This window comes from Macrobrachium nipponense, chromosome 24 (genome assembly GCF_015104395.2).
Source record: "Macrobrachium nipponense isolate FS-2020 chromosome 24, ASM1510439v2, whole genome shotgun sequence".
Taxonomy (NCBI): Eukaryota; Metazoa; Arthropoda; class Malacostraca; order Decapoda; family Palaemonidae; genus Macrobrachium; species Macrobrachium nipponense.
This window is the reverse complement of record NC_061091.1, coordinates 22733764-22756690: the sequence shown is the minus strand read 5'-3', so window position 1 is coordinate 22756690 and position 22927 is coordinate 22733764. Positions and strand designations below refer to the sequence as shown.

General features: G+C 37.2%; 1 protein-coding gene across 1 annotated transcript in view; it reads right to left on the bottom strand.

Annotated features, from left to right (window-relative positions):
- LOC135205514 (glutathione S-transferase Mu 4-like) overlaps positions 1–22927 on the bottom strand; it is a 1039821-nt gene that overhangs the window by 19325 nt on the left and 997569 nt on the right. The gene's annotated exons all lie outside the window — the stretch shown is intronic.

The following is a 22927-nucleotide window of genomic DNA, read 5'->3' as shown; positions in this document are numbered from 1 at the left end:
TCAGTCTTATTAATACTAATAATTTTAGTTCTATTTTATATGTATTATCATATAAACAGAATAATGTGTACTACAAATTTTAGTTTAACATAATGCAACAAATGTCATAGATGACAAGATATTGTCATGGAAAATTAAGAGATTACACTCGAATACGACGAGGTGGGCATTGTGATACCAAGCTCCATCCACCCTTTGCAATGGTGGCATGCTGCACATGACGATTTCGCGCATGTCCATTCCATGTTTATAGTTCCATGCTGTTAACTATTAGAATGACTGGCGGGAGATGGGAAGGAGTTGATTTTTACGGGTATTTATGAGTAAACTGCCAAATAATGGTAAAATTACAAAAGAGGTGAGTCCCAAAATGGGCGCAGGAAGGATTGCATTACGAGATGTGCAAAAGATAATGATGACGCTGGTATGAAATTGATGCAAGCCGAGATTAAGATGTAAGAGGGATTAACTGAGGCAGTAACTGTACTTCAGAAGAGGCGTGTGAATATAGTGGACAAACAATAATAAAAAAAAATGTTGAAGAAATTGAGACGAACTGTATCTATGAATATGCAATTGTATGTGTAAAGAAAAACAAAAGTATCTTTGTCTCAATCATAAGAGGAATATTAATGATCTCTGTAGTTCGTAGCCTGTGATAAAAGTATCCTGTGAAAAATTACAGTGACTATACCTTGAGCAAATGAAGAATAATAAATGTTAGGTAAAATTTCCCCATTATTACATTTCGGACTTGAAAATATTAATTTTTCTGACGCTCGTTTCATTCGCAAACGACCCAAACAACCACCCAATTATCATGCACTAGGGCAGTGGTTTCCAACCTTTTCCAATTCTTGCCCCCTTTCATTGAATGGCATATTCTCTGCGTCCCCACCCCCCCCACCCCCCCCCCCCATTCCTTAAATATTGTAATTTACTGGTACAATTGGCAATCGGCACATGTCAATAATCCACAATATATATATATATATATATATATATATATATATATATATATATATATATACGTATATATATATATATTGCACCCGTCACTGTAGTGTAATCAGTACAATTTTCATATCTGCAAAACGTTACTTTCGTTATCTTTTATAATTGTTTAATAATTAATTCCTTAATATAGAATTCGGAATAGTTTATATATTTAGACAACTAAATTTCATATTTAAATCTGAAATATTTTCTCTGTATTTTGAAATTCTGAATTCCATCATAATTAGTAGTTTTGATATAATTATCCCCTTCATCAAGCATTTGCGCCCCCCCTGGCAGTCCTTCGAGCTCCCCGCAAGGGGGCGCGCCCCACAGGTTGGAAACCACTGCACTAGGGTAAGGATCTGGTACCCCACACAAGGTTAGGTTAAGCGTGGTTGGTTAGGTTATTGGCGAACGTCAAAAACGTTCCAGCCACACATTAAAACACATGGAAATGATATTCATAAGCTCAAAGTGTGATAACGGTTTAAAGTTCTGTTTTACCAATATTTAACGATTGCTAAGTTAACAAATTCAGTTCATCTGCATCCGAAGTCCTTTCCTATGCAACGGTGCTCCACACTGACATATGCATCGATGCTACCTTTAGCCTTTTGTAATGTTCCTTTTCGTCTACATCTTACAAAAGGAAAATATTTCCTTTCGACACTGAACTCTTTGGATTTCGACACCGTACTCTTCGGATTGTAGCTAAAAATGCATTATCCAGACTAGTAACTTCTACACACTAAACAGAATACTGGCGTTTATACATATGACGTCACAACTGTCGTGCAAGGGTTATTCCAAGGTTAGTCTGGCTATGTCCAGATGTACAACTGCCATCAAGGCCGAACGTCTTCACCTCCCTCAACTCATGTGGCCACAAAACGGGTTTTGTCCTCTTTCTCGGGGCGGACTTGGAGTCAGTCTGAGTTCGTGCACTTCAAAAATTGATTTTACTGTCACCCAGTGGTAGGTCTAGAAATCTTCCATTGAGGGCCCACTTACGATTATTATTATTATATATATATATATATATACTATATATATATATATATATATAGTATATATATATATATATATATATATATATATATATATATTATATATATATATATATATATATATATATATTTACCTACATGTTAATACATACATACATACTACATACATACATACATATATCTATATATATACATATATATATATATATATATATATATATATATATATATATATATATATATATATGTATGTATGTATGTATGTATGTATGTAACATGTAGGTAAATATATATACATATGCACACATATATATACAGTGTAGTTGTTGTTGAAATAATCAGTAACTAAGAAAACTTTGCCACTAATAATAATGATTTAATAAAAGAAAAGAGTTCATATAATACGGGTTGGGGGGGTGGGGGGGTAGTGACCATGTGTCGGCCAACCCCTCCTCAAATCGGCCACTGCTGTCACCATAACCATATATCGAGCCACATATGATACCTGAATTTCCGAAATCAGGGGTTAGTCTAAGCATTTTTCGGAACAGTCATGGGTCTATGACCAGGCAATTCATTGGCATCGGTTTCACAACTTACTTTGCCAGCCTTTTGCTATTTCAACTTTTCCTTCGCCACTTATTTGCCATTTCAAAGCTTTCTCACCTTTCTATTTCTCTGCTTGGATAGATTCTCAAAAGTACACCAAACTTGACAACGTCTTCACCACTTGTTTACTCAATTGTATTTTAATACTTCAGTTGCTGCATTGCATCACACTGAGTAACATAGCTCCGTTTTCTTTCCCGTCCGTTTTCTTCTGCGGATAGATGCATTTTCTACAGTGACTGCATGAAATTAATTTTTTACAAATAGTCCATTACAATGACATGACAATAATCGAAACGTTTAAAAATATGTCTTGTTTTCATCATATTTCCGTAATCATTATTCGTATCATGACCTATAAAAATTACTGGACGAGAGAACAATGAATGCTGAAAGCTCTAAGCAACCCACAAAACTCGTGAACATAATTAATATGCAGTTCCAAATTATTTTACATCCTATTCATCAGCGCATACTTTGAATAGGATTGCGAACGGAGACACACACACACATACACACAAGCACACATATGCACAAACAGCTCCAAGGACAGAATGCACGAATGACGAAAATTTGCCTAAGAAAGTATTTACTGGAAAATTACGAGAGATAGAGTCAGGGCTAACGACATGAAATCAATATAAGAATGACAAGGCACTTATATTCAAGGAATGACAAGGGATTAGTAGGAGAACGAAAACTATATAGTTTTGTTTCGAGAACGCAAATGCCAAAAATTCTTGAAAAGAAGCGCGTCGCAGAGAGAGAGAGAGAGAGAGAGAGAGAGAGAGAGAGAGAGAGAGAGAGAGAGAGAGGGAGTTATCTGCCCTTGGTCAGAGGGCAGGATGTTAGGTACGGCAATGGGATCCTCACTTCCTTATTGGGACTTGTATACCTGTGCCTGCGACAGTCGTCTTGCGTGTAAGCGTTGGTATTTAGTTGCACAGCTCGGGAGTCCAAGGCTCCAAGCTGACCTCAGGAAGTAAGCGAGAGGAATTGATCGACTTCAGACTTTCTATAACTTTTCCAAATTTTTATTGCCTATGGACGTTTCATTAAAAATTCTGTGATCTAATGTAACACCAGATGTGAGTGGCTTTGTCATTATCATCATCAGCCTGTTATTTTTCAGATATTCCCTTCTATTCTTTCTTTGCTTTAACATCAACAACAAGACGAGTACGGAACCCGTTCTACGTTGCGTTGTTATAAACCCAGATAAGGGTTTATAACATCTCTATGGATGGAAGTAAGAGAGAATTTAGCCAAAGTCCAGAAGAAGTAAGAGCAATGCTTCTGATAACTGAGGTCGTGAATAGTGTGCGGAATATGCGGTGATTACAGGAGATCTGCAAAGTCTCTGACGATAAACGGAGATGAGCACCAGTTTGGAGAGAGAATTGGCAAAATTTTCAAAAGATGGGATAAGGAATGTGAGCAAAAATGGTGGAAGAATGTAAGTGGTGTTTGGGAGAACATGCAACAGATGACTGATTGATGAGAGAAGTAAATCATAAGTTATGTGAGATAACGAATGCAGCATTATTTATGAAAGGGGTGAGGACGCGTACAGAAGTGTAAAGAATTACTAGGTAAGAGATACAACAATGACACATCAGAGACAGTTCATCCGTAATTTCTTAGGCAGTCATATGTACTGAGGTCTCACTCTGGAGAGGCATTAGAAAGTATCAGGGTGTGGAATACACGAATCACTGTGACACTGGTTCTTTGAAAGATGAGAACTAAATAAAAATGGACATTTTTTTAAAGGAGTCATTATCATCATCATTACACCGTCACCTTCAACGCCTTGCAATATATATATATTGGACATTCGGACTCACTAAACATTATACCCTACTCACCGGCGAGTAGGCCAGGGGTGATTCTGAGTGTAGTTACATTCTGCTGACTTAAGCAGAGACTAAAGTTTATAGTCCTTTGTTGACTTAAGCAGAGAATAAAGTTTATAACCCTCTGCTGACTTAAGCAGAGAATAAAGCTTATAGCCCTCTGCTAACTTAAGCAGAGAATAAAGTTTATAGCCCTCTGCAGACTTAAGCATAGAATAAAGTTTATAGCCCTCTGCTGACTTGAGCTGAGAATAAAGTATATAGCCCTCTGTTGACTTGAGCTGAGAATAAAGTTTATAGCCCTCTGCTGACTTAAGCATAGAATAAAGTTTATAGCCCTCTGCTGACTTAAGCTAAGAATAGAGTTTATAGCCCTTATAGCCCTCTGCTGACTTGAGCTGAGAATAAAGTTTATAGCCCTCTGCTGACTTAAGCTGAGAATAAAGTTTATAGCCCCTGCTGACCCTAAAGCTGAGCAATAAAGTTTAATAGCCCTTATAGCCCCTCTCTTGACTTTGCTGAGAATAAAGTTTATAGCCGCTCTGATGATTAAGCTGAGAATAATGGTTTTATTAGCCCTTATGGCTGACTTAAAGCGAGAATAAAAGTTATAGCCATACTGGCTGAACTTGAGCTGAGAATAAAGTTTCTAGCCCTCTGCTAACTTAAGCTGAGAATAAAATATATAGTCCTCTGCTGACTTAAGCTGAGAATAAAGTTATAGCCCTCTGTAGACTTAAGCTGAGAATAAAGTTTCTAGCCCTTATAGCCCTCTGCTGACTTGAGCTGAGAATAAAGTTAATAGCCCCCTGCTAACTTGAGCTGAGAATAAAGTTTATAGCCCTCTGCTGACTTGAGCTGAGAATAAAGTTTTTATAGCCCTATGCTGACTTGAGCTGAGAATAAAGTTTATAGCCCTCCGCTGACTTGAGCTGAGAATAAATTTTATAGCCCTCTGCTGACTTGAGCTGAGAATAAAGTTTATAGCCCTCTGCTGACTTGAGCTTAGAATAAAGTTTATAGCCCTCTGCTGACTTGAGCTGAGAATAAAGTTTATAGCCCTCTGCTTACTTAAGCTGAGAATAAAGTTTATAGCCCTTATAGCCCTCTGCTGACTTGAGCTGAGAATAAAGTTTATAGCCCCCTGCTGACTTGAGCTGAGAATAAAGTTTATAGCCCTCAGCTGACTTGAGCTGAGAATAAAGTTTTTATAGCCCTATGCTGACTTGAGCTGAGAATAAAGTTTATAGCCCTCTGGTGACTTGAGCTGAGAATAAATTTTATAGCCCTCTGCTGACTTGCAGCTGAGAATAAAGTTTATAGCCCTCTGCTGACTTGAGCTGAGAATAAAGTTTATAGCCCTCTGCTGACTTGAGCTGAGAATAAAGCTTATAGCCCCCTGCTGACTTGAGCTGAGAATAAAGTTTATATCCCCCTGCTGACTTGAGCTGAGAATATAGTTTATAGCACTCTGCTGACTTGAGCTGAGAATAAAGTTTATAGCCCCCTGCTGACTTCAGCTGAGAATAAAGATTATAGTCCTCTGCTGACTTGAGCTGAGAATAAAGATTATAGCCCTCTGCTGACTTGAGCTGAGAATAATGTTTACAGCCCTCTGCTGACTTGAGAATCGAATAAAGTTTATAGCCCTCCGCTGACTTAAGCTGAGAATAAAGTTTATAGCCCTCTGCTGACTTATGCATAGTATAAAGTTTATAGCCCTCTGCTGACTTGAGCTGAGAATAAACTTTATAGCCCTCTGCTGACTTGAGCTGAGAATAAAGTTTATAGCCCTCTGCTGACTTGAGCAGAGAATAAAGTTTCTAGCCCTCTGCTCACTTGAGCTGAGAATAAAGTTTATAGCCCTCTGCTGACTTAAGCTGAGAATAAAATTTATAGCCCTCTGCTGACTTAAGCTGAGAATAAAGTTTATAGCCCTTATAGCCCTCTGCTGACTTGAGCTGAGAATAGTTTATAGCCCTTATAGCCCTCTGCTAAATTGAGCTGAGAATAAAGTTTATAGCCCTCTGCTGACTTAAGCTGAGAATAAAGTTTATAGCCCTTATAGCCCTCTGCTGAATTGAGCTGAGAATAAAGTTTATAGCCCTCTGCTGACTTAAGCGGAGAATAAAGTTTATAGCCCTTATAGCCCCCTGCTGAATTGAGCTGAGAATAAAGTTTATAGCCCTTATAGCCCTCTGCTGACTTGAGCTGAGAATAAAGATCATAGCCCTCTGCTGACTTAAGCTGAGAATAAAGTTTATAGCCCTTATAGCCCTCTGCTGACTTGAGCTTAGAATAAAGTTTATACCCCTTATAGCCCTCTGCTGACTTAAGCTGACAATAAAGTTTATAGCCCTTATAGCCCTCTGCTGACTTAAGCTGAGAATAAAGTTTATAGCCCTTATAGCCCTCTGCTGACTTGAGCAGAGAATAAAGTTTCTAGCCCTCTACTGTCTTAAGCTGAGAATAAAGTTTATAGCCCTCTGCTGACTTAAGCTGAGAATAAAGTTTATAGCCCTTATAGCCCTCTGCTGACTTGAGCATAGCATAAAGTTTATAGCCCTCTGCTGACTTAAGTAGAGAATAAGGTTTATAGCCCTTATAGCCCTCTGCTGAATGGAGCTGAGAACAAAGTTTATAGCCCTCTGCTGACTCGAGCTGAGAATAAAGTTTATAGCCCTCTGTTGACTTAAGCTGAGAATTAAGTTTAAAGCTCTTATAGCCCTCTGCTGACTTGAACTGAGAATAAAGTTTATAGGCCTCTGCTGACTTACGCTGAGAATAAAGTTTATAGTCCTTATAGCCCTCTGCTGATTTAAGCTGAGAATAAAGTTCATAGCCTTCTATTGACTTAAGCTGAAAATAAAGTTTATAGCCCTTATAGCCCTCTGCTGAATTGAGCTGAGAATAAAGTTTATAGATCTTATAGCCCTCTGCTGACTTAAGTTGAGAATAAAGTTTATAGCCCTCTGTTGACTTAAACTGAGAATAAGGTTTATAGCCCTTATAGCCCTCTGCTGAATTGATCTGAGAATAAAGTTTATAGATCTTATAGCCCTCTGCAGACTTAAGTTAAGAATAAAGTTTGTAGCTCCCTGCTGATGAGCTGAAGATAGCCCTCTGTTGAATTTAAGCTGAGAATAAGTTTATAGCCTTATAGCCCTCTGCTGAAATTGAGCTGAGAATAAAGTTATAGATCTTATTAGCTGCTGACTAAAGCGAGAATAAAGTTTATAGCCCTCTGCTGACTTAAGCTGAGAATAAGTTTATAGCCCTTATAGCCCTCGCTGAATTTGAAAGCTGAGAATAAAAGTTTATAGCCCTCTGCTGACTTGAATGGAATAAAGTTTTAATGCCCTTTGCTGACTTTAAGAATTGAAAGAATAAATTTATAGCCCTTAGAGCCCACTGCTGACTTGAGCTGAGAATAAAGTTTTTATAGCCTTCTACTGACTTAACAGCTGAAAATAAAGTTTTATAGCCCTCTGCTGAATTGAGCTGAGAAATTAAGTTTATAGCCCTTATAGCCCACTGCTGAGCTTTGAGCTGAGAATAAAGTATTATAGCCTTCTACTGACTTTTAAGCTGAGAATAACAAAGTTTTATAGCTCCTCCCATAGCCCTCTTGCTGAATTGAGCTGAGAATAAAGTTGATAGCCCGTATAGCCCACTGCTGACTTGAGCTGAGAATAAAGTTTATAGATCTTATAGCCCTCTGCTGACTTGAGCTGAGAATAAAGTTTATAGCCCTTATTTTAAGCCCTCTGCTCACCTTGGAGCTGAGAATAAAGTTTATCCAACCCTCTGCTGGACGTTAAACTGGAAGTAGAAGTTTATAGTCATTATAGCCCTCTGCTGAGTTGAGCTGAAAATAAAGTTTATAGCCCTTATAGCCCTCTGCCTATTTAAGCTGAGAATAAAGTTTATAGCCCTTATAGCCCTCTGCCTATCTAAGCTGAGAATAAAGTTTATAGTCCTTGTAGCCCTCTGCCTATTTAAGCTGAGAATAAAGTTTATAGCCCTTATAGCCCTCTGCCTATTTAAGCTGAGAATAAAGTTTATAGCCCTTATAGCCCTCTGCCTATTTAAGCTGATAAGAAATAAAGTTTATTAGTCCTTAGTAGACCCTTTGCCCTAATTTTAAGTATGAGAATAAAGTTTTTATAGCCCTTATAGCCCTCTGCTGAAGTTGAACTGAGAATAAAGTTTATAGTCCTTATAGCCCTCTGCTGACTTGAGCTGAGAATAAAGTTTATAGCCCTTATAGCCCTCTGCTGAATTGAGCTGAGAATAAAGTTTTTAGTCCTTATAGCCCTCTGCCGACTTAAGCTGAGAATAAAGTTTATAGCCCTTATAGCCCTCTGCTGAATTGAGCTGAGAATAAAGTTTATATCCCTTATAGCCCTCTGCTGAATTGAGCAGGAAATAAAGTATATAGCCCATATAGCCCTCTGCCGACTTAAGCTGAGAATAAAGTTTATAGCCCTAATAGCCCTCTACTGACTTGGAGCTGAGTAATAAAGTTCATAGAGCCTTCTACTGTACTTATGCTGAGAATAAAAAGTTTAGATCCTTTATTTAATAGCCCTCTGCTGACTTGACCCTAAGAATAAAGTTTATAGCCTTCTACTGGCTATTTATGCTGAGAATAAAGGTTATAGCCCCTTATAGCACCCTCTTTGAATTGAAGCTTGACTGAATAAAGGTTTGTAGATCTTATAGCCCTCTGCTTGGACTTAAGCTTGAGAATGAAAAGTTTATAGCCCTCTGCTGACTAAGCTGAGAATAAGGTTTATTAGTCCCTTTATAGCCCTCTGCTGAATTGAGGCTGGTGAATAAAGTGTTTATTAGCCCCTCTGCTGACCTTGAAATGGAGGAAGAAAGTTTATAGCCCTCTGCTGACTTAAGCTGAGAATAAAGTTTATAGCCCTTAGAGCCCACTGCTGACTTGAGCTGAGAATAAAGTTTATAGCCTTCTACTGACTTAAGCTGAAAATAAAGTTTATAGCCCTCTGCTGAATTGAGCTGAGAATTAAGTTTATAGCCCTTATAGCCCACTGCTGACTTGAGCTGAGAATAAAGTATATAGCCTTCTACTGACTTAAGCTGAGAATAAAGTTTATAGCTCCCATAGCCCTCTGCTGAATTGAGCTGAGAATAAAGTTGATAGCCCGTATAGCCCACTGCTGACTTGAGCTGAGAATAAAGTTTATAGATCTTATAGCCCTCTGCTGACTTGAGCTGAGAATAAAGTTTATAGCCCTTATAGCCCTCTGCTCACTTGAGCTGAGAATAAAGTTTATAGCCCTCTGCTGACTTAAACTGAGAATAAAGTTTATAGTCATTATAGCCCTCTGCTGAGTTGAGCTGAAAATAAAGTTTATAGCCCTTATAGCCCTCTGCCTATTTAAGCTGAGAATAAAGTTTATAGCCCTTATAGCCCTCTGCCTATCTTAAGCTGAGAATAAAGTTTATAGTCCTTGTAGCCCTCTGCCTATTTAAGCTGAGAATAAAGTTTATAGCCTTATAGCCTCGCCTGATTTAAGCTGAGAATAAAGTTTATAGCCCTTATAGCCCTCTGCCTATTTAAGCTGAGAATAAAGTTTATAGTCCTTGTAGCCCTTTGCCAATTTAAGCTGAGAATAAAGTTTATAGCCCTTATAGCCCTCTGCTGAATTGAACTGAGAATAAAGTTTATAGTCCTTATAGCCCTCTGCTGACTTGAGCTGAGAATAAAGTTTATAGCCCTTATAGCCCTCTGCTGAATTGAGCTGAGAATAAAGTTTTTTAGGTCTTTATAGCCCTCTGCCGACTTAAGCTGAGAATAAAAGTTTTATAGCCCTTTTATTAGCCCTCTGCGAATTGAGCTGAGAATAAAGTTTATATCCCTTATAGCCCTCTGCTGAATTGAGCAGGAAATAAAGTATATAGCCCATATAGCCCTCTGCCGACTTAAGCTGAGAATAAAGTTTATAGCCCTAATAGCCCTCTACTGACTTGAGCTGAGAATAAAGTTCATAGCCTTCTACTGACTTATGCTGAGAATAAAGTTTATATCCTTTATAGCCCTCTGCTGACTTGACCTAAGAATAAAGTTTATAGCCTTCTACTGGCTTATGCTGAGAATAAAGGTTATAGCCCCTTATAGCCCTCTGTTGAATTGAGCTGATAATAAAGTTTATAGTCCTTGTAGCCCTCTGCTGACTTGAGTTGAGAATAAAGTTCATAGCCCTCTGCTGACTTAAGCTGAGAATAAAGTTTATAGCCTTCTGCTGACTTAAGCTGAGAATAAAGTTTATAGCTCTTATAGCCCTCTGCTGAATTGAGCTAAGACTAAAGTTTATAGCCCTTATAGCCTTCTGCTGACTTAAGCTGAGGATTAAATTTATAGCCCTTATAGCCCTCTGCTGAATTGAGCTGAGAATAAAGTTTATAGCCCTCTGCTGACTTAAGCTGAGAATAAAGTTTATAGCTCTTATATCTAGCTGAACTAGCTGACTGAGCTTATAGCTAAAGCTATAAGCTAATTAAATAGCCCTCTGCTGACTTGAGATGAGAATTAAGTTTATATTATACCCCTCTGCTGACTTGAGCCGAGAATAAAGTTTATAGCCCTCTGCCGACTTAAGCTGAGAATAAAGTTTATAGCCCTCTGCTGACTTAAGCTGAGAATTAAGTTTATAGCCCTTATAGCCCTCTGATAACTTAAGCTGAGAATTAAGTTTATAGGCCTTATAGCCCTCTGCTGACTTGAGCTGAGAATGATGTTTATATCCCTCTGCTGACTTAAGCTGAGAATTAACTTTATAGCCCCCTGCTGACTTGAGCTGAGAATAAAGTTTATAGCCCTCTGCCGACTTAAGCTGAGAATAAAGTTTATAGCCTTCTACTGACTTAAGCTGAGAGTAAAGTTTATAGCCCTTATAGCCCTCTGCTGAATTGAGCTGAGAATAAAGTTTATAGCCCTTTTAGCCCACTGCTGATTTGAGCTGAGAATAAAGTTTATAGCCCTCTGCTGACTTAGGCTAAGAATAAAGTTTATAGGCCTTATAGCCCTCTGCTGACTTGAGCTGAGAATAAAGTTTATAGCCCTCTGCTGACTTAAGCTGATAATAAAGTTTATAGCCCTTATAGCCCTCTGCTGGCTTGAGATGAGAATAAAGTTTATAGCCCTTATAGCCCTCTGCTGAATTGAGCTGAGAATGAAGTTTATAGCCCTTATAGCCCTCTGTTGACTTGAGCTGAGAATAAAGTTTATAGTCCTCTGCTGACTTGAGCTGAGAATAAAGTTTATAGCCCTCATAGCCCTCTGCTGACTTGAGCTGAGAATAAAGTTTATGGCCCTCTGCTGACTTAAGCTGAGAATTAAGTTTATAGCCCTTATAGCCCTCTGCTGACTTAAGCTGAGAATTAAGTTTATAGCCCTTATAGCCCTCTGTTGACTTGAGCTGAGAATAAAGTTCATATCCCTCTGCTGACTTAAGCTGAGAATTAAGTTTATAGCCCTCTGGCGACTTAAGCTGAGAATAAAGTTTATAGCCTTCTACTGACTTAAGCTGAGAATAAAGTTTATAGCCCTTATAGCCCACTGCTGACTTGAGCTGAGAATAAAGTTTATAGCCCTCTGCCGACTTAAGCTGATAATAAAGTTTATAGCCCCTATAGCCCTCTGCTGGCTTGAGATGAGAATAAAGTTTATAGCCCTTATAGCCCTCTCCTGAATTGAGCTGAGAATAGAGTTTATAGCCCTTGTAGCCCTCTGCTGAATTGAGCTGAGAATAAAGTTTATAGCCCTTATAGCCCTCGGTTGACTTGAGCTGAGAATAAAGTTTATAGTCCTCTGCTGACTTGAGCAGAGAAATAAGTTTATAGCCCTTATAGCCCTCTGCTGACTTGAGCTGAGAATAAAGTTTATAGCCCTTATAGCCCTCTGCTGAATTGAGCCGAGAATAAAGTTTATAGCCCTTATAGCCCTCTCCTGAATTGAGCTGAGAATAGAGTTTATAGCCCTTGTAGCCCTCTGCTGAATTGAGCTGAGAATAAAGTTTATAGCCCTTATAGCCCTCGGTTGACTTGAGCTGAGAATAAAGTTTATAGTCCTCTGCTGACTTGAGCTGAAAATTAAGTTTATAGCCCTTATAGCCCTCTGCTGACTTGAGCTGAGAATAAAGTTTATAGCCCTTATAGCCCTCTCCTGAATTGAGCTGAGAACAAAGTTTATAGCCCTAATAGCCTTCTGCTGACTTCAGCTGAGAATAAAGTTTATAGCCCTCTGCTGACTTAAGCTGAGAATAAAGTTTATAGCCCTCTGCTGACTTAAGCTGAGATTAAAGTTTATAGTCCTCTGCTGTCTTAAGCTGAGAATAAAGTTTATAGCCCTAATAGCCTTTTGCTGACTTGAGCTGAGAATAAAGTTTATAGCCCTCTGCTGACTTAAGCTCAGAATAAAGTTTATAGCCCTTTGCTGACTTAAGCTGAGAATAAAGTTTATAGCCCTAATAGCCTTCTGGTGACTTGAGCTGAGAATAAAGTTTCTAGCCCTCTGATGACTTAAGCAGATAATAAAGTTTATAGCCCTCTGCTGACTTAAGCTGAGAATAAAGTTTATAGCCCTCTGCTGACTTAAGCCGATAATAAAGTTTATAGCCCTCTGCTGACTTAAGCAGATAATAAAGTTTATAGCTCTCTGCTGATTTAAGCAAAGAATAGAGCATACAAGAGTTAGGCGACAGTGTAGAGTCGCGTTCAATCGCTGTCGGAGGATGCCTAAAAATTTTATCTCCATATGTTTGCATAAAAGAAAGGGTAGCGCCCTCTGGAGCCACAACCTACAGAGATTATTATTATTATTATTATTATTATTATTATTATTATTATTATTATTACCTAAAATAGTTTTACAAGACCACTGAGCTGATGATCAACTCTCACAGACACACACACACACACACACACATATATATATATTATATATCTATATATATATATATTATATATATTGTGCGTGTGTGTGTGAGAGAGTATATAAACGTGTCATTTACACACACCTGCAAATTTCTTCACCTATATGAGGTACGCGAAGTAACGTTTTGCTCTCAGGTCAGATCAAAATCTAGAATTCTATTTCGGTCCTCCCAACCATAAATAGGCACAGGTTCGTAAGCAACTGCCACGGAACTGCTCACTTTTTTCAAAGTAGGTCAGGAATGATGACAAAATGAAACAGCAGCACACAGGCAGCATGAGTAGCAGAGTGCGTGCGTGCGCGCCTTTTCAGCGTGCGTCAGTGATGGCAGACTCCCAAGGCGGTTTTATAATTATGTTTCTCTATCTCTCCCTGAACACAACCCCGACGACCACACGTTCCAATCTGAGGAGAGAGAGAGAGAGAGAGAGAGAGAGAGAGAGAGAGAGAGAGAGAGCTACAAGGGTTTCAACTTTTTTTTTTTTTATACTTTTAGTTTGATGTGCACCTAAGGCTGGGTAACATTCACCGAATGCATTTATAACTGCGCTTTTGCGTGGCTGCTTATGTAAATAAATATCACATTAATCCGACTGATTTCCTTTCTGAATAGGTCTTGTGACATGAAATAAATGCAGTTAGGTGGACCACAGGTGGGCATGAAGCCGAGAATGAACTATGGACTTCGTACAAGTGTAGTACTGAGTGTATCACTACTCAACCATCTATCATATATATATATATATATATATATATATATATATATATATATATATATATATATATTGCTACTTTCAAAATGCATGTTTCCCCTCTTTGAAATGTCATGTAGAATTCTGCAACATTTTTTCAGATTCCTAGATAGCTTAGAATAGGATGTTTTAAATGTGTGTTCAGATTTCGCATTACATGTTGTAAAAGAATATATATATATAACGTAAAAAGAGAGAGATTTTTTTCTGTCTGTTCGAAACTACGAATGTTTAACTTTTATGTCAACACTGTAAGATTAGAGGGTCTGCGAGATCCGTTTGCTTTCCTAAATCTGTCATCGTATGAAATAAGACCTTTCTGCTTCAGTCGATCGAGTCTTCGCGATGTTATCAAAACATGTCAATCTTAATTGTCGCTCAGCCTCCATTTCGATCGAGTAGAGTACGTCTTTTTTTTTCTTTTTTTTAACAGACTGGACTCGTATGCGTATATCTTTGATCAAAACCACGTGCATGTTACACATTTCTTTATGAAGATTGCGTCAGATTTCCAAGCTACTGGAAGCATTCGTGACAAGAACGTTTTGGGTCATCTGCCCTGTCAAATTTCCGTAAAGGAAGAGATTTCACTCTATCATAGAACCTCGAGGCATTAACATCTCTCTCTCTCTCTCTCTCTCTCTCTCTCTCTCTCCCTCGACATCGAGATTATATTAACGTAACGTAAATTGATCACTCGTAACTTGTGAGAATTTCATATTTGATATTTCTTAGAGTTTATTTAGTGTTATTTAGTTTATTTTGTGGAATCTGAACAGACATTATTTCGTAATGGCGCCTGGTTTTTGTGAGTGTGAATCAAGACTGCAGCAAATTAAGAAGTTGGTATACCAAAAAGGTAAAGTGTTATATTTTTATTAGTTGCAACTAATAACTAAAAGTTGATGGGAAAAGTGTTTGGTTAACTAATAACTAATAACGGATAGGAATTGTGTTTAACTAATAATGGATAGGGAGTGTGGTTAACTAATAATTGATAGGAACTGTGGTTAACTAATAACAGATGGTTGTGAAGGTTTGGTAAAAAACTGTTGGTTAAACGAGTTTTGAGTGAAAAAATATTTACACTTTTACACATTGCTGATTTTTTGTGTTTGTGTTTGTTTCATTGTTTGTGCACTATTTCATTTTCTTATTGAAGTGTGTCTTTTTATTTTATATTTTCATTTGTATTCACAATTTAATTGACTTAGTTATTTTAATTGCTTTATCATTGCACATTTAATTAAATTTAACACTTGTGAATTGATTTGCATTTACTTAGAATTCTTTTCAAGTTTTGTTGTTGTTTAGTACTTGTAAATTAATTTCTGATTTCAATTATTGCCTGTGAATTAATTTCTGATTTCAATTATTGCCTAACACTTTTGAATTTTGATTTAATTAATTTTCTTGAATTTTGTGATAAATTAATTTTGATTTAATTTTACTTAATTTTGATTCAAGAATTAATTAAAATTTACTTTGTTTTCAAGTAACAGTAATTTTCCCTGATATTGTGAATTTCACTTATGAATTTTGAATTTAATAATAAATTTTTGTATTTAAAATTTTTATAAGTGTTTTCTTTGTCTTTAACCAGTATATTTGATTATGACTATATTTATGTTAGGTAGAAACATAGAGTGGTAATTGATTTGCTTTCCTTCAATATACTTGAAGTGACTTAGAACCAGGGAAGTACTTCGACTTCTGAAATCAGGGAAATACTTAGACTTTTAAAGTTGTTGATGGAGTGATGCCCTTTGATTAATTTAATTACTTACAAGATTACTTCACACTCACACCTGTTTTGATGAACTTAGTCTGATTTTCTGCAATACTGGTAAGTGTTAGGGATCACTGTTGCCTTTAGAGTATTCAGTCGTTTAAACGTGTTATGAGGATTCAGGTGTCTGGCTTTTGGTGAGGTAATATTTGATGCATGGTAACCAGATACTTGGCACTTCGTAACATTGTTTAATGGTGCCCAGAAACCTGGGAAAGCAGATTTCATTATCACTCTAGAATATACTGGTGGTATTAGGGATATATATTGTTAGGAGAGTGACCATATAATTTTGTTTTGCATTTATTGTATTGAATTGTAAGTTGATAACTTAGAGGAAAATGGCTCAGTTCAAGGTTCAGGAATTTTTAGTAGCCCCTTCCATCCAAGTTTTGTCTGAAACTACTCTGACTAGAGCACAGTGGAGCGCTTTAGCAGAGGCATGTGGTGGTTATGTGTCTACTAGTATGGTAAAGGCACAAATAAGATGTATTACTATGGAATCATTGATAAACTCTGGTAGAATAACTGATGAAGATGAGTTAGAATTGGCTCAAGAGTTGTTGAACGTACATGCTGATCTCATAAATAAGCAAGCAGAAAAGAAAGAGAAAAGTGATACAGAGTTAGAGCTTAGACGCATTGAAGCAGAAGAGAATTTGATTAAGCTAAAAATGCTTGCTGAAAGAGAGAGAATGCAAGCTGAAAGAGAAAGAATAGACAGGGAAAAACAAGAAAGAAGAGAAAGAGAAGAAGAAAAAGCAGCAGAAGAGGAAAGAGAAAGGATAAAAGAGGAAAGAGAAATCGCAAGACATGAAAGGGAAATGGAATTAATAAAAGCTAGATCCACATTACCAACCTAGGTAATCAAGACCCTGTATTTGATGTAGTGAGAGTACAGAAGTTAATCCCTAAGTTTACTGAAGAAGCTCCAGATGAGTTTTTTGATCACTTTGAGAAAGTGGCTTCAGGTATGGGATGGCCAGAGGATAAATGGTCAGTTTTGCTACAAAGTGTCTTAATTGGTAAAGGGAGAAGTGCTTATCTAGCCTTAACAGCTGATCAGTGGTAAAGAAAGACTACAAAGGTACTTAAACACAGTGTGCTACAAGTTTACCAGATGACCCCAGAGTACTACAATGAAAGATTCAGAAATTTAAGAAAAGATGACAAGGGAACATTCTTAGATAATGCTTACAAAGTGAGAAGGTGTTTCAAACGTTGGGTAGAAGCTGCTAAAGTTAAAACTTTTTATGAGTTAGAAGAGTTACTTGTTCTTGAACAGTATCTTAAGGGAATTCCTGAACATATAAGAACCTATTTAAGAGAGAGAGAAGTGAAGAAACTTGACAAAGCTGCTATACTTAGTGAAGATTACAATATAATCAGTAGTAAACGTAATTACAATGTCAAGTACCAGAGTCAACAACGCCCAGGTTTTAAGTCTTTTCCAAATAACAGGAACAAATTTAATGGGAAACCTACCAGTGATACTACTAAGAGTACAAGGTAATACAACTCAGCAAGCTAATGTGAAATCCTCATCCAGTTTTTCAAGACAGTTACAGAAACCTAATGTTGTCTGTTTCAAGTGTCAAGTGTTGAAGAGTAGGACACTACAGTCAAGAGTGTTACCGGAATCAACAGCAGTCAAAACCAGTTGGTCAAGTTGTAAAAGGTGACCAGGTGAAACAAACTACGAAGAGCAGTGTGGGAAAGAATCAGACTCCAGAGAAGAATGAAACTAAACAAGCTGAATGTTTAGCAACCAGTGGAAATGTTACCTCAAGCAGTGAGTGGCTTAGCAGTGTGGAGGCTTTTAAGCCATATATCTATGAGGGTATGCTGTCAACTCAAGAAGGAAGTATGCAGGTACCAGTCAAGATATTACGTGATACAGGGAGTAACCATAGTGTGGTAGTACGTGGTTCTCACCCTCAGTTGGAGAAGAGTCTCACAGGAGATTCAGTTATTTTGAAGGGTATAGGAGGAGAGGAAGTAACTCCTATATGCCGCTTACACCTGTCATGTGAATTGGTGACGGGGAATGTTGATTTTGCTGTAAAGGACTCACTGGCTGTGGAAGGTATACATGTTCTGTTGGGGAATGAAGTTGGTGGTGTGCCATTTATTCCTTGTCCTGTAGTAACAGACAAACCATTGAGGATTAGTCCTACAGTAGAGTTGGAGAAGAATAACCCCCACCTGTTTCCTAGTTGTGTAACTACCAGAAGTATGAAGAGGACTACGACTATAAGTGAAGAAACTGAGGATTTACACACCCAAGAAGGATCAAGTGAAGGATCTTTGTGCTTAGAAGAATTGTTCCAGGGAAGTGAAGTTTCCCATAATGCTGACCAAGAAGAGATTTCCCAAGAAAATGAAGAAGACGACGACTACGAAGAAGAAGAACCTGATGTTCCTGAAGAGACTCCGAGTAGTCAAAGTGTTACTGAAAACAGTAGTGAAACTACAGTAGCTGAGTTAGCAGATATTGAGAATTCAACCCTTGAAGTTGGTCAAGTGACAAGAGAGAAGCTGATGGACTTGCAGAAGAAGGATGCATCGTTAACTGATTTGTTCTTCAGAGTTGTTGATCGAGAAGAGATGCAACAAACTCCTACCTGTTACTATCTGAAGGAAGGTTTGCTGATGAGGAAGTATAGACCTACAGATATACCAGGAGATGCTGTATGTGGCGAATATCATCAAATTTTGATTCCGTATCCGTTGAGAAAGCAAGTGGTTGCAGTAGCTCATGAGTCTGGACATATGGGAATCAGGAAGACTGTGGAGAAGATCATGAAATATTTTTTCTGGCCTGGACTTCACAAAGATGTTAGCAGGTTCTGTCGTGAGTGTCATACCTGCCAGATAGCTGGAAAACCGAATGAAACCATCAAGAAAGCCCCCCTACAACCTAAAGAAGTTAGAGGAGAACCCTGTAGCAAAGTGATTGTAGATATAGTTGGACCATTGCCGAAGACAAAGAAAGGAAATGAGTATTTGTTGACATTAATGTGTCCTGTGACAAGGTATCCAGAAGCAATCCCTGTTAGAAACATATCTGCCAAGATAGTTGCTGAAAAAATTGTGGAGTTTTTCTCAAAGTTTGGAATACCAGAAATAGTACAAAGTGACAGAGGAACAAACTTTACTTCAAAGTTATTCCAGGATGTGATGAATTTGTTAGGAGTGAAACAACAGTTATCCACTGCCTATCATCCAGAAACTCAAGGTCCCTTGGAAAGGTTCCACCAAACATTGAAAAGTATGCTGACAAAGTATTGTTCTGAGTCAGGAAGAGAATGGGATGTTGGTTTACCATTAATGTTGTTTGAAATTAGGAGTGCTTATCAAGAAAGTATGGGATGTTCACCTAATAAAATGATTTTTGGAAGAGAAGTGAGAGGACCGTTGAAGATTCTTGCAGAAAATTGGGAAGAAAATCAAGAGGAAAGCCAAGGAGAGTATGTGAAGAATTTAAGGAAAAGGTTGAAAGAGATTAGAAAATTCTCTTTAGAAAACTTGAAAATGAGTCAAGAGAAAATGAAAAGGAGATTTGATGCTAAGGCTAAGCTAAGAAGTTTTAGTGTTGGTCAACAAGTGTTAGTGTTCTTACCTGTCAAGAGATTTCCCCTCACTAATAAATATCAAGGTCCCTACAAGATAAGTCAGAAGTTAAGTGATAGAACTTATGTGATTGAAACACCAGAAAGAAGAAGAAGATAAAAGGAAGATACATGTGAACATCTTGAAACCTTATTTCTCAGAAACTAAAACTGAAACTGTGTCAGTAACCCAAACAACTTTATCTACAGAAGACGATGATGGCTACGAATTGGGAACTGCAAGCAAGATGAATAATTCTTCAATTTTGGAAAATTTGGAGGATAAACTGAAACATCTGAGTGTTGAACAAGGTGAAGACTTAAGTGATGTAATTAGAAGTTTTCCAGAAATTTTTCAGATGTGCCTAGACGTACTGATCTGACCAAGCATGAAATCAAGATTCAAGAAGGTGGAAAACCTTTCAAGCAAAGAGCCTATCGCTTATCACCGTATCATCGAGATGTTTTGAAGAAGGAAGTTGAGTATTTGCTGCAACATGGATTAGCAGAACCCAGTTCAAGTCACTTCAGTTCTCCATGTGTATTAGTGAAGAAACCAGATGGTTCATTTAGGATGTGTACTGATTATAGGAGGCTGAATTCTATCAGTGTGGCTGATAATTATCCTTTGCCTCTTATAGATCAGTTACTTGATAATATTGGGCAAGCCAAGTTTGTTTCCAAGATAGACTTGTTGAAAGGATATTATCAAATTCCCTTAGATGAGAATGCGAAGTTGCTGTCAGCTTTTATTACTCCTTTTGGACTATATCAGTATACTGTTCTGCCGTTTGGTCTTATGAATGCACCCGCAACATTTCAACGAGTGATGGATCAACTGCTAGGATCAATAGAAGGAGTAGGTGTATACCTAGATGACATTGTGATTTACTCTACAACGTGGGAAGAACATCTGAAGATTCTGAGGAAAGTTTTCAAGAAACTACAAGAAGCAGGATTAACAGTCAACTTAGAGAAGAGTGAGTTTGGAAAGGCAACTGTACAGTATCTTGGGTTTGAAGTTGGGAAAGGCCATCTTGCTCCAGTAAATGCTAATGTAGAAGGTATCCGTAAGGCTACCCCACCTACTACCAGGAAACAGCTACAGAGATTTTAGGCATGGCTGGTTTCTATCATCGTTTTTGCCCAAATTTCTCAGCCGTAGTAGCTCCCTTGACAGACTTGACTAGTCCCAAAGCCAAGTTTATTTGGACTCCAGAGTGTCAAGAATCCTTTGAGAAGGTAAAAGCCATTTTAACTTCAAGACCAGTACTTCAAGCTCCAGACTTCGACAAGAAATTTGTGATACAAGTTGATGCGGCAGACTGTGGTGTTGGAGCTGTTCTACTTCAAGATGATGAAAATAATATTTACCATCCTGTGTGCTTCATGTCTACAAAACTGAAAAAACATCAGAAAGTATACTCGACAATTGAGAAGGAAACTTTAGCCTTAATCACCGCATTGAAAAAATTTGAAGTGTATGTGAATAGACCTAGGAATGAAGAAATTTTAGTGTTGTCTGATCACAATCCACTATTATTTATCCAGAAAATGAAAAACCATAATCAAAGACTGACCAGGTGGTCTTTGTGCCTGCAACAGTATAACTTAAGAGTGCAGCACATTAGTGGCAAAAACAATGTAGTTGCTGATTATTTATCTCGTTGCGAGTCGTTGGATTTAACACCGTGATAAAAAATCTTCTGGGGGGAGGTATATTATATATTGCTACTTTCAAAATGCATGTTTCCCCTCTTTGAAATGTCATGTAGAATTTTGCAACATTTTTTCAGATTCCTAGATAGCTTAGAATAGGATGTTTTAAATGTGTGTTCAGATTTCGCATTACATGTTGTAAAAGAATATATATATAACATAAAAAGAGAGAGATTTTTTTCTGTCTGTTCGAAACTACGAATGTTTAACTTTTATGTCAACACTGTAAGATTAGAGGGTCTGCAAGATCCGTTTGCTTTCCTAAATCTGTCATCGTATGAAATAAGACCTTTCTGTTTCAGTCGATCGAGTCTTCGCGATGTTATCAAAACATGTCAATCTTAATTGTCGCTCAGCCTCCGTTTCGATCGAGTAGAGTACGTCTTTTTTTTTTAACAGACTGGACTCGTACGCGTATATCTTTGATCAAAACCACGTGCATGTTACACATTTCTTTATGAAGATTGCGTCAGATTTCCAAGCTACTGGAAGCATTTGTGACAAGAACGTTTTGGGTCATCTGCCCTGTCGAATTTCCGTAAAGGAAGAGATTTCACTCTATCATAGAACCTCGAGGCATTAACATCTCTCTCTCTCTCTCTCTCTCTCTCTCTCTCTCTCTCTCTCTCTCTCTCTCTCTCTCTCTCTCTCTCCCTCGACATCGAGATTATATTAACGTAACGTAAATTGGTCACTCGTAACTTGTGAGAATTTCATATTTGATATTTCTTAGAGTTTATTTAGTGTTATTTAGTTTCTTTTGTGGAATCTGAACAGACATTATTTTGTAACGGCGCCTGGTTTTTGTGAGTGTGAATCAAGACTGCAGCAAATTAAGAAGTTGGTATACCAAAAAGGTAAAGTGTTATATTTTTATTAGTTGCAACTAATAACTAAAAGTTGATGGGAAAAGTGTTTGGTTAACTAATAACTAATAACGGATAGGAATTGTGTTTAACTAATAATGGATAGGGAGTGTGGTTAACTAATAATTGATAGGAACTGTGGTTAACTAATAACAGATGGTTGTGAAGGTTTGGTAAAAACTGTTGGTTACAGAGTTTTGAGTGAAAAATATTTACACTTTTACACATTGCTGATTTTTTGTGTTTGTGTTTGTTTCATTGTTTGTGCACTATTTCATTTTCTTATTGAAGTGTGTCTTTTTATTTTACATTTTCATTTGCATTCACAATTTAATTAACTTAGTTATTTTCATTGCTTTATCATTGCACATTTAATTAAATTTAACACTTGTGAATTGATTTGCATTTGCTTAGAATTCTTTTCAAGTTTTGTTGTTGTTTAGTAATTGTGAATTAATTTCTGATTTCAATTATTGCCTGTGAATTAATTTCTGATTTCAATTATTGCCTAACACTTTTGAATTTTGATTGAATTAATTTTCTTGAATTTTGTGATAAATTAATTTTGATTTAATTTTACTTAATTTTGATTCAAGAATTAATTAAACTTTACTTTGTTTTCAAGTAACAGTAATTTCCCCTGATTTTGTGAATTTCACTTATAAATTTTGAATTTAATAATAAATTTTTGTATTTAAAATTTTTATAAGTGTTTTCTTTGTCTTTAACCAGTATATTTGATTATGACTAT